This window comes from Canis lupus, chromosome 34 (genome assembly GCF_048164855.1).
Source record: "Canis lupus baileyi chromosome 34, mCanLup2.hap1, whole genome shotgun sequence".
Classification (NCBI taxonomy): Eukaryota; Metazoa; Chordata; class Mammalia; order Carnivora; family Canidae; genus Canis; species Canis lupus.
Window position 1 is genome coordinate 19,101,051 of NC_132871.1, and position 9,526 is coordinate 19,110,576.

The window sequence follows — 9,526 nt, forward strand, 5'->3', positions numbered from 1 at the left end:
GAATATAAGGGAAGGGAGAAGAAATGTGTGGGAAATATCAGAAAGGGAGACAGAACGTAAAGACTGCTAACTCTGGGAAACGAACTAGGGGTGGTAGAAGGGGAGGAGGGCGGGGGGTGGGAGTGAATGGGTGACGGGCACTGGGGGTTATTCTGTATGTTAGTAAATTGTACACCAATAAAAAAAAAAGACTGGGGTGGCAGGTATTGGGGATAATATTCATTTAGCCTTCTGAGCAGACCTGGTGACTTTGCCAGCTCCAGCTGCCTTCTTGTCCACTGCTTTGATGACACCCACAGCAACCGTCTGTCTCATGTCATGAACAGCAAAACCGCCCAGAGGAGGATAGTCAGAGTAGCTCTCAACACACATAGGTTTGCCAGGAACCATATCAACAATGGCAGCATCCCCAGATTTCAAGAACTTGGGACCATCTTCCAGCTTCTTTCCAGAACGATGGTCTATCTTTTCCTTCAGCTCAGCAAACTTGCAAGCAATGTGAGCTGTGTGACAATCCAGCACAGGTGCATATCCAGCACTGATTTGGCCTGGATGGTTCAGGATAATCACCTGAGCTGTGAAGCCAGCTGCTTCCATTGGTGGGTCATTTTTGCTGTCACCACCCACCTTGTCACGATGAACATCTTTGACAGATACGTTCTTGACATTGAAGCCCACATTGTCTCCAGGAAGAGCCTTACTCAAAGCTTCATGGTGCACTTCAACAGACTTTACTTCAGTTGTAACATTGACTGGAGCAAAGGTGACCACCATGCCAGGCTTAAAAACACCAGTCTCCACTCGACCCACTGGGACAGTACCAATACCACCAATTTTGTAGACGTCTTGGAGAGGCAGATGCAAGGGCTTATCAGTTGGACGAGTTGGTGGCAGAATGCAATCCAGGGCTTCAAGCAGTGTGGTTCCGCTGGCATTCCCATCTTTACGGGTGACCTTCCATCCCTTGAACCAAGGCATGTTAGCACTTGGCTCCAGCATGTTGTCACCATTCCAACCAGAAATTGGCACAAATGCTACTGTGTCGGGGTTGTAGCCAATTTTCTTAATGTAGGTGATCACTTCCTTAACGATTTCCTCGTATCTCTTCTGGCTGTAGGGTGGTTCAGTGGAATCCATTTTGTTAACACCAACAATTAGTTGTTTTACACCCAGTGTGTAAGCCAGAAGGGCATGCTCACGGGTCTGCCCATTCTTGGAGATACCTGCTTCAAATTCACCAACACCAGCAGCAACAATCAGGACAGCACAGTCAGCCTGAGATGTGCCTGTAATCATGTTTTTGATAAAGTCTCTGTGTCCTGGGGCATCAATGATGGTCACATAATACTTGCTGGTCTCGAATTTCCACAGGGAGATATCAATGGTGATACCACGTTCACGTTCAGCTTTCAGTTTATCCAAGACCCAGGCATACTTGAAGGAGCCTTTTCCCATCTCAGCAGCCTCCTTTTCAAATTTTTCGATAGTTCTTTTGTTGATCCCATCATATTTGTAGATCAGATGGCCAGTAGGGGTAGACTTGCCTGAATCTACATGTCCAATGACGACGATGTTGATGTGAGTCTTTTCCTTTCCCATTTTGGTTTAGGTTTAGTGGTGGTTTTCACGACACCTGTGTTCTGGTGGCAAACCCATTGCAAAAAAGTACCATTTCTATTTAGATGTTACCTTTATTTCATATTTTTTTCCAAGTCATTTGACACAAAGGCAATATAGAACGGTAGTTAAGAATGTAGACTGTTGATTGAGGATTCAGATCTTGGCTCTACTATTTATAAATATTACACAATTTGCTTAACTTACATACTTTGGTTTTCTCATATATAAAATGGAAATACACATAATAACTATATTAAAATGTAGTTGTAACTATTCAATAAGTAATGAAAAAGCATTTAGAATATAGTTTGGCCAATGGATACAATTTTAATAAATATTCAATAAAAATTATCTGGAGGCACCTGGGTGGCTCAGTTAGTTAAGCATCTGCCTTTGACTCAAGCCCAATCCATGGGGTCCTGGGATGGAGCCCTGATTGGGTGGGGCTCTCTGCTCAGTGGGGAGCCTGCTTCTCCCTCTGCCCCTCCCCTGTTCATGCTCATTCTCTCAAATAAATAAAATCTTTAAAAAAATTATCTGTAAAAAAAGCTATAAACTTTCATTTATAAGAATGAACTTAGGGTGCCTGGGTGGCTCAGTTGGTTAAGCATCTGCCTTTGGCTCAGATCATGATCCTCGGTTCCTGGGATGCAGACTTGCATTGGGCTCCCTGATGAGCAGGGAGCCTGCTTCTCTCTCTCTCTTTCTGTCCCTTCTCCTACTTGTGCTCACTTGCTCTATCTCAAATAAATAAAAAAATAAAAAAGTAAAAGAGAAAGAACTTATAAAGAACTTTGGGTTCTTTAGATCATAAATGAGAAGGTCTAATAAATTTACAATAATTTACCTAAACCAAAAAGGTACTAATTTGTCTAGGACAGAGCTAATTCTGTTGATTTTAAATCAGAAATATTTTTGTAGCAAGGATGTAAAGCATCCATTCAAGCTTTTGATTTTATGATTATAAAATACCCTTTCTGTGTTTCACTCAATTCCCAAATTCTTCCCACAAGTAAAGCCTATATCACAAGGAATTATCCTATTGGAAGGACAAAATAATTATAAACAACTGATATGTATATAGGATGCAACAATGAACAAAATGTTTTCCTCATAACTTCTCTTGCTTTTGATTCTTAGAGATCTTTATTACCCTCATATTAAAGGTAAAGAACATAAGTTAATAAAAATTAAGTGAAAGTTTTATTAAAAGCTGTCTTTTCTGCCTCTATGATCTTATCTCTTCATTTTACTCTTTTTAGGGACCAAATAGCAGTTTGGTCAGGTACTTTGATGGATTTATGATTGTTCTTTTGCTTAAAATAAATCAATAAATGGGATTTTTGCTTCTTACTAATACTAGTGAATTAATATATAAAAGACCAACTGACCTCCTGAGACAGGAAACTAAAAAGCTGGATAAAATCTTCAACTAAATAAAATTGATTAAAAGAAATTAGCTAGAGCCATCAAGACATTAACTACCTGAGGGTTGAAAATCAAGAAAAGGGAAACAGAGGTGAGCACATTATTTGAGACATCTTTTCATGTATTTGCAGCAGGCAACTAAGGCTGAGAAGCCAAGTAAAAGAGGGTGAGTAGGAAGCGTTGTTAAGAAGCTGAGGATCTTATTAGTTTTTTTTTTTTTTTTTTTTTTTTTTTTTTTTTTTTTTTTTGAGAGACAGCGAGCAAGTGTGGAGGTAGGCAGAGGGAGAGAATTGAATCTCAAGCAGGCTCCATGCCCAGGACACAGCCTGCCAAAGGGCTCCATCTCACAACCCTGAGATCATGACCTAAGCCAAAATCAAGACTTAGATGCTTAACCAACTGAGCTACCTAGGTGCCCCTAAACCTTTTGTTAATACAGAGCAGAGAAGACAAAATTTGTCATTCACAGACACTACAGAAATGGGTCACTGATAATCACAGAAAGTTTGTAGTTTGAACCTTAACAATTAAGAATAAGGATATATTAGAAATAAACTTATAGCTCTGTCCTTACAAAGATTAAAACCTAATTGTAAATCAGTAGAATCCCTGATTGAATTAGGTGATCACCCTTTACCTCAACTCCTTGCCAAGAGCAAAAATAATTCTCTTTAAGGAAGATAACACCTTAGGATGTAGATAACTGCCTCACTGTCATGCCTTAAGCTTTAGGAATTTTCTGCAAGATATAAAGCTACTGTCATTAATTTAAAGAAAGACTTCAAAAAGCTCATTTATGCCTATTCTAGAGCTATTCAAGAAGTATTATGAGAAACAAACAGCAAATAAATATAAATAGTTCTCATAGAACAAATAAAGCCAACTGTTGTTTGGACAGTAGATTTAATGGTCAGGAAAAACCATGAGATGTATAAGAACACCAACCCTTCCATTTTGAAGCATTTTTGTCATTATAGCTTTCATAATCAGCTGCATAGAATCCCAGGAAAACTACTGCCACTCCAAAAAGAAAGCTTAAAAGCTTTTTAAGAGTTGATCTTTTCATTGTCAAACTTTCTTGATATGGAGAGTTTTCTTTCTGAATTAATACTGAGTTCACTCAGATAAAATAATGCTAAGAAGCAGCCACCATCCCAAGGCCTGGGGAAACAAAAGACTGAGAAGTAAAGCTACAGGATATCAAAGGAGGATCCCACAAAGCTGATTCCAAGAGTTCTAAAGAACCAGAACCTCTAAGCTACTGCTCTTATGGGATCCTGCAGGACTGACTGAATGAATGAGCTGGAGATAGAGGGAAAGATGGGGGAAGAGGAAGGGGGAGATGAAAGGGGAGAAGGGGAGAGGGGAGAAGAGAGAGGGGTGGAGGGGAGAGAGAGAGAGAAAGAGATAGGAAGAGAGAGATTTCTAAAGCCATCACCATGAACCTGTGAAACCACTGTCTTGTGATATAATGATTCAAGTGCCTTTTTTCTTCCTGGGAAGATAGACGCTCACCAACAGGAACTGGGTTTTCCAGACTATGACCACATTGGTAAGATTCATTTCACTATTGCCTTCCTTGCCTTCCTCCATTTCATAATCTATTAGTATAAATTGTCTATGCAATATATACAAACTGTCACATGTATATAGATCCCCATTTTATGTCTATGTACCATAAACACTTATTTCTGACCCATTAAAACAAAAGAAAAAATTCAACATTTGTATTGATAGAAAAGGGTTTATCTAACAATTTCAACCATTGTTGAACCATCAACCATTCAACCAGTTATGGCATAATCAATGAGAAGCAATTAGAAAAGCACAATCAAAGGCAACCCAGTTTTCAGAACATCAATACACCCCTCTTCACATAGAGCTATTTAATATTATTTTTCAAACTATATACAACACAAAAATACAGTGACTGTTTCACATTTTTAAGTGACAAGATACATTTTTATTTTCAAAAAAGCTATTTCTAGACAGTAGGTATACTACTAGGTAGGTATTATTAAAAACACAGTTCAGAGTTGACACAGAGGCTTGAAAATTAGAATGGATCAAAATATATTCTAAATAGGCTCTTACCACACATTATTAATGGATAGGACAAAAAAAGTGGACATATTTCCATCATGCAGCAAACCTGGTACAAGTAGGCTATCAATAAATATCAGCAAACCAATGAATCACTATACTGTACACTGAGACTAATACTACATTTTTCATGGTGTCCTAGTTTTTAGAAATATATGGAACATTGCAACAGTCAGAAAAGACTGAAATTCATGACTGTCATTTTTACATTTATAAAAGTAAGATTTTCCTCTTTGTTAAAAGTAAAAATTAGCCAGAAAGTGCTAAATAAATAATAAACATAATTTTAAAAAATTACAGGGAAACATGAAGGTTAAGGTAGAAAAAATACTCATTTTCTAAAATTATTTTTGTATTATAGCTATCTTGTCAATAAAAAAACTAAAAAGATATCTTTAGCCTAGCAGAAACCTTAGCAGGGCTAGCATCTCAGCCAAACATGAAAACAATATAGAGTGTTTTAAGAAAATGAATTCAGGGAGGCAGGACCCAAAGGATAAAGCTCCCTGTTATCACACATCATTTAACATCAGGGATTCTAGTACTTAAACTGCCCTTCTAGAACATGCAGACTCAGGACTGTTCTGATTTGATAAGGTGTGGAAGCTATGACAGTGCAAATGTTGAGGCAATTTAGTCAAGAGTCAGAACCATATTAGACATAGATAAAGATATAGCTAACAGGAACTTCATTACAGCGATTGGTTCACATGATTATGGAAGCTAATCCATAATCTGCAAACTGGAAAGCCAGAGGTGTGTGAAATCCTCTGAATCAGGAGTGCCAATATTGTTAATTCAAGTCCAAAGGCCCAAGTACTGGGGCCCAATGGTCTAAGTCCTGGTTAAAGTCAGAAGGTCCAAGAAGTACTCATGTTTGAGAGCAGAAGATGGGTGTCTCAGCTCAAACAGATAGAGCAAAATTGTACTTTCTCCACTTTTTGTTCTGCTCAAGCCTTCAGCAGATTAGATCTACAAATTCAAATGCTAATCTCTTCCTGAGACTAAACACACCCAGAAACAAAGTTTTATCAGCTATCTGGGCATTCCTTAGTTTGCTCAAGTTAACACAAAATTAACCAACACAAATACCAACTCCTCTTTTTTATTTATAATACGCAAATAACCAAATCATCCATCCTACCTGTTCTAGAACTCTCTCTCATTGCATATTCAGTATGATGACTGAATCACCATGTGAACTGTTCAAATATTACAGGGAAATGTCAACAAAACAAAACAAAGTGGGTTACTCAAAGTAGCTTTGAGTTGGCTTCCTGTACTCTTCTCCCTGTCTCCAAAGAGAAAAGATACATTTAAATAGTCTTCATTGTAAAATATTTTTGTGAAAGGAAAATCCATTCACTTTATAGAAAAGCAGCCATGATATAAAATGACTGGACATACCCATAGTTAAAAGAACTGTGGAAATGTACAAGAGAAGGGTACTTAAAGATAGAGAAGTTATCAAAAGATTCAGAATGGTTTTCTGGAGAAGCATCATTAAGGAGATTTTTTGTTTGTTTTTGCCTAGTTTTACTTAGGAGGAAGTCCATCAGAATCTTCAGAGTGGTTTATAAAAGAAGGGCTGGCTGGCTCAGTTTGAAAAAGCTCTCTAAGTCTGATATGCCCAAATTGGACGGTAGCCAGAGTTGGGATAGAAGACTATTTCCTTCATTTTGACAGATGTCCAGACACCTCATTCCATCAAACTACCCTAAGGCCTGTAGAGAAGCAATCTGGAGTGTCAGATACCATAATTAGATCCTTTACATCATTAACTCATTTAACTTTCTTTTATCTATTTCTCATGAAAAAAACTCAGAAGTAATAAGTAAATTTTAGTTAAAGAAGTCATTCATTTGCTCTATCTTGAGTTTCCACTGTAGTTTAATATTTATTCTTTCTTATTGAAGATGAGTATATGATCTTCCTTAAAATATATTTTCAAAGTTGCCCACTGTCCTTAAGCCAATAATTATTGAAATATGTACGCATATTTCTCTAACATCACATCAGAGAACTACAGGCTGTATATAATTCCTTAAGGGTGACAGCCTACGCCCCAAACTGTCCTGTAATTCAACAAATACCAGCAATACAAATTGTGTGAAGCCAATAAGTTACAGTAACATTCTTTTGTGGTATTGCTAGCAGAGCTTTCACCCAGAGGAGCCCTGCCTGTGGTTTCAAAATTCTGGTTATATGCTTTATTACAGTTACGGAAAGGAAAAAAAAATAATAAGACAAAACAGAAGAGAAAACAGTTCTACACTACTGCACCTCACCCAGGGTTAATTAGAATGCTCTCCTTTGGCCCTTTGAGGCTTCAGGTTGTGACAAACAGAATGCATCCCAAGCAACAAACACCAAAAATTAATATGCCCTCTGCAAAGGCCGTAGCTTTAAATGAAGTCAACCATCATCAGATGTTTGCCACAAATAATGCACCTACAAATGTTATTAACATTGCAACCTGCTTGACATAGCTAGTCATTGTGTTTACAACCTAAAGAAAATAAAACATAAAATGAAAACATTTTCTTGTCAGGGTCAGGCTATCGTCATTAATTTTATTCTTCACTACTGTGGGTTTTTTGTTGTTGTTGTTGTTGTTGTTTTGTTGTAGATTTTTTGCCCCATAGGAGGCTGTTAGCAGTTAACTCTCCAATTACCTTACTGATCTGTAGAGAACAAAAGAATTTTAAACTAAAGAGTTATTTCAATAACGGTAATTAAAAAGACGCTATAGCAGTGCCTGGTTGGCTCAGTCTGATAAGTGTCTAACTCTTGGTGTTGGCTCAGGTCCTGATCTCAGAGGCCTGAGATAGAGCACGCTTCAGGCTCTGTACTCAGCAAGGAGTTGGCTTGAGATTTTTTTCTCCCTCTCTCCCCACTTGTGTGTTCTTGTGCTTCCTCACACTCTCTCTAAAATAAATAAATCTTAAAAAAAAATAAAAAAAGACAGTACACAGATGTGTTGGCATTATGTACTTGAAACACATACTCAAAAGAATACACAAAAGGAAACAAAATCTAGTGACTTGCGGTCCCTAAAGAAATACCCATTCTTTTGGAAACTTTATCTAAACAAATATTTCTGAAAGTAAAGAAATAGTCTTGTAGCAAGTGTTTTTTTAGGAGACTATTGGTAATTCGAAGACAGACTGAATCATTTTAAAATACAGAAAGATGCCATTTAAATTCTAGGATCAAGAACAACCTACAACATTTATAAGAACACTTTCTATCATTAATTATTTAATGCATAAATGTGTGTCAAATTTCTTAACTTCCTTTAAATTTTAAAAATAAAACTGCTTTATCAAGAAATGTCACCTGAATAATACAATGCTGATTTATACGGGCAATGCTTCATCACCACCTTAGATATCATTCTGCAGGTAGTGGGCAAATAGAGAATGGAAGGAAATCTTTTCTTCCTTTTTTTGTAGCGTTAAAAAGAAAATCATGGGTCCCAAGTGGTGTCATTTAGGCCAGGTCAAGTCATTAAACTGGGACTTAATACCTAACCTAACTGCAGAATCAACCTCCCTCAGGAACATTAAGTCTTAACTCGTCATTCAGGAATTTTCTGATCAGTACCAATGAGGTAATCGGTCACATGGGCCTTCTCCATCCCTCAAAGATGTGGTACCTTCCTACTGTGCTGCCACCACCCCCACCCCTAGGTCAAGGAAAGGTGGCTTTGCCTGGAACAATCCCGTCTTTCCCTTTGCTAGTCACTTTCTTGCCCTGCCCTCTTTCCTATAAAAATCTTCTGTTTTGCACAACTTTTCAGAGCTCCCCTCTGCTACATGGGATACTGGTTGATTTATGAATAATTTAGTAAAGCCAGTTAGAACTTCAAGTTTACTCAGTTGAATTTTTATTATTTAACAGTAGTCAGAAGGGAGTCAGAAAATCACCTTGGAATCACTTAAAAACAGTTACTCTGAAAGAGAATATACAGGTTCCAAAATGACCTAAGAAGGACAAGTCATGCGCAGCCAAACCAGCTTCCTAAAAGGATGGGAGGAGTGTAAGTATTATCACTTCCTCAGAAGAGATCCTTTAAAGAGGAGAGGGGATAGAGATTTTGGATGTCAGTGATAGCCTATTCCTGAGCCAGTCTGTGTTTCTGGTCAAACTTGATCCTTAGGAGGCTTTACATGGGAATAGATACTGAGCTCTGCCATTTGGGGAGTGCCTGCTTAGTGCAGTCCTTGTCACCTGGAACATGGAGGAGTCCGATCATGCTGACGCACCAAACAATGGGATCTGTGCAGTTCTGCATAGGATATGACAATCACATGATGTGATTAAAAACAGAATAAAAAAAAAACAGAATAAAAAAAAGAATTACCATGCACTG

General features: G+C 37.8%; 1 pseudogene; it reads right to left on the reverse strand.

Annotated features, from left to right (window-relative positions):
- Positions 1 to 219: 219 nt before the first annotated feature.
- On the reverse strand, positions 220 to 1,614 carry LOC140624174 (elongation factor 1-alpha 1 pseudogene; annotated as a pseudogene).
- Between the last annotated feature and the right edge of the window lie 7,912 nt (positions 1,615 to 9,526).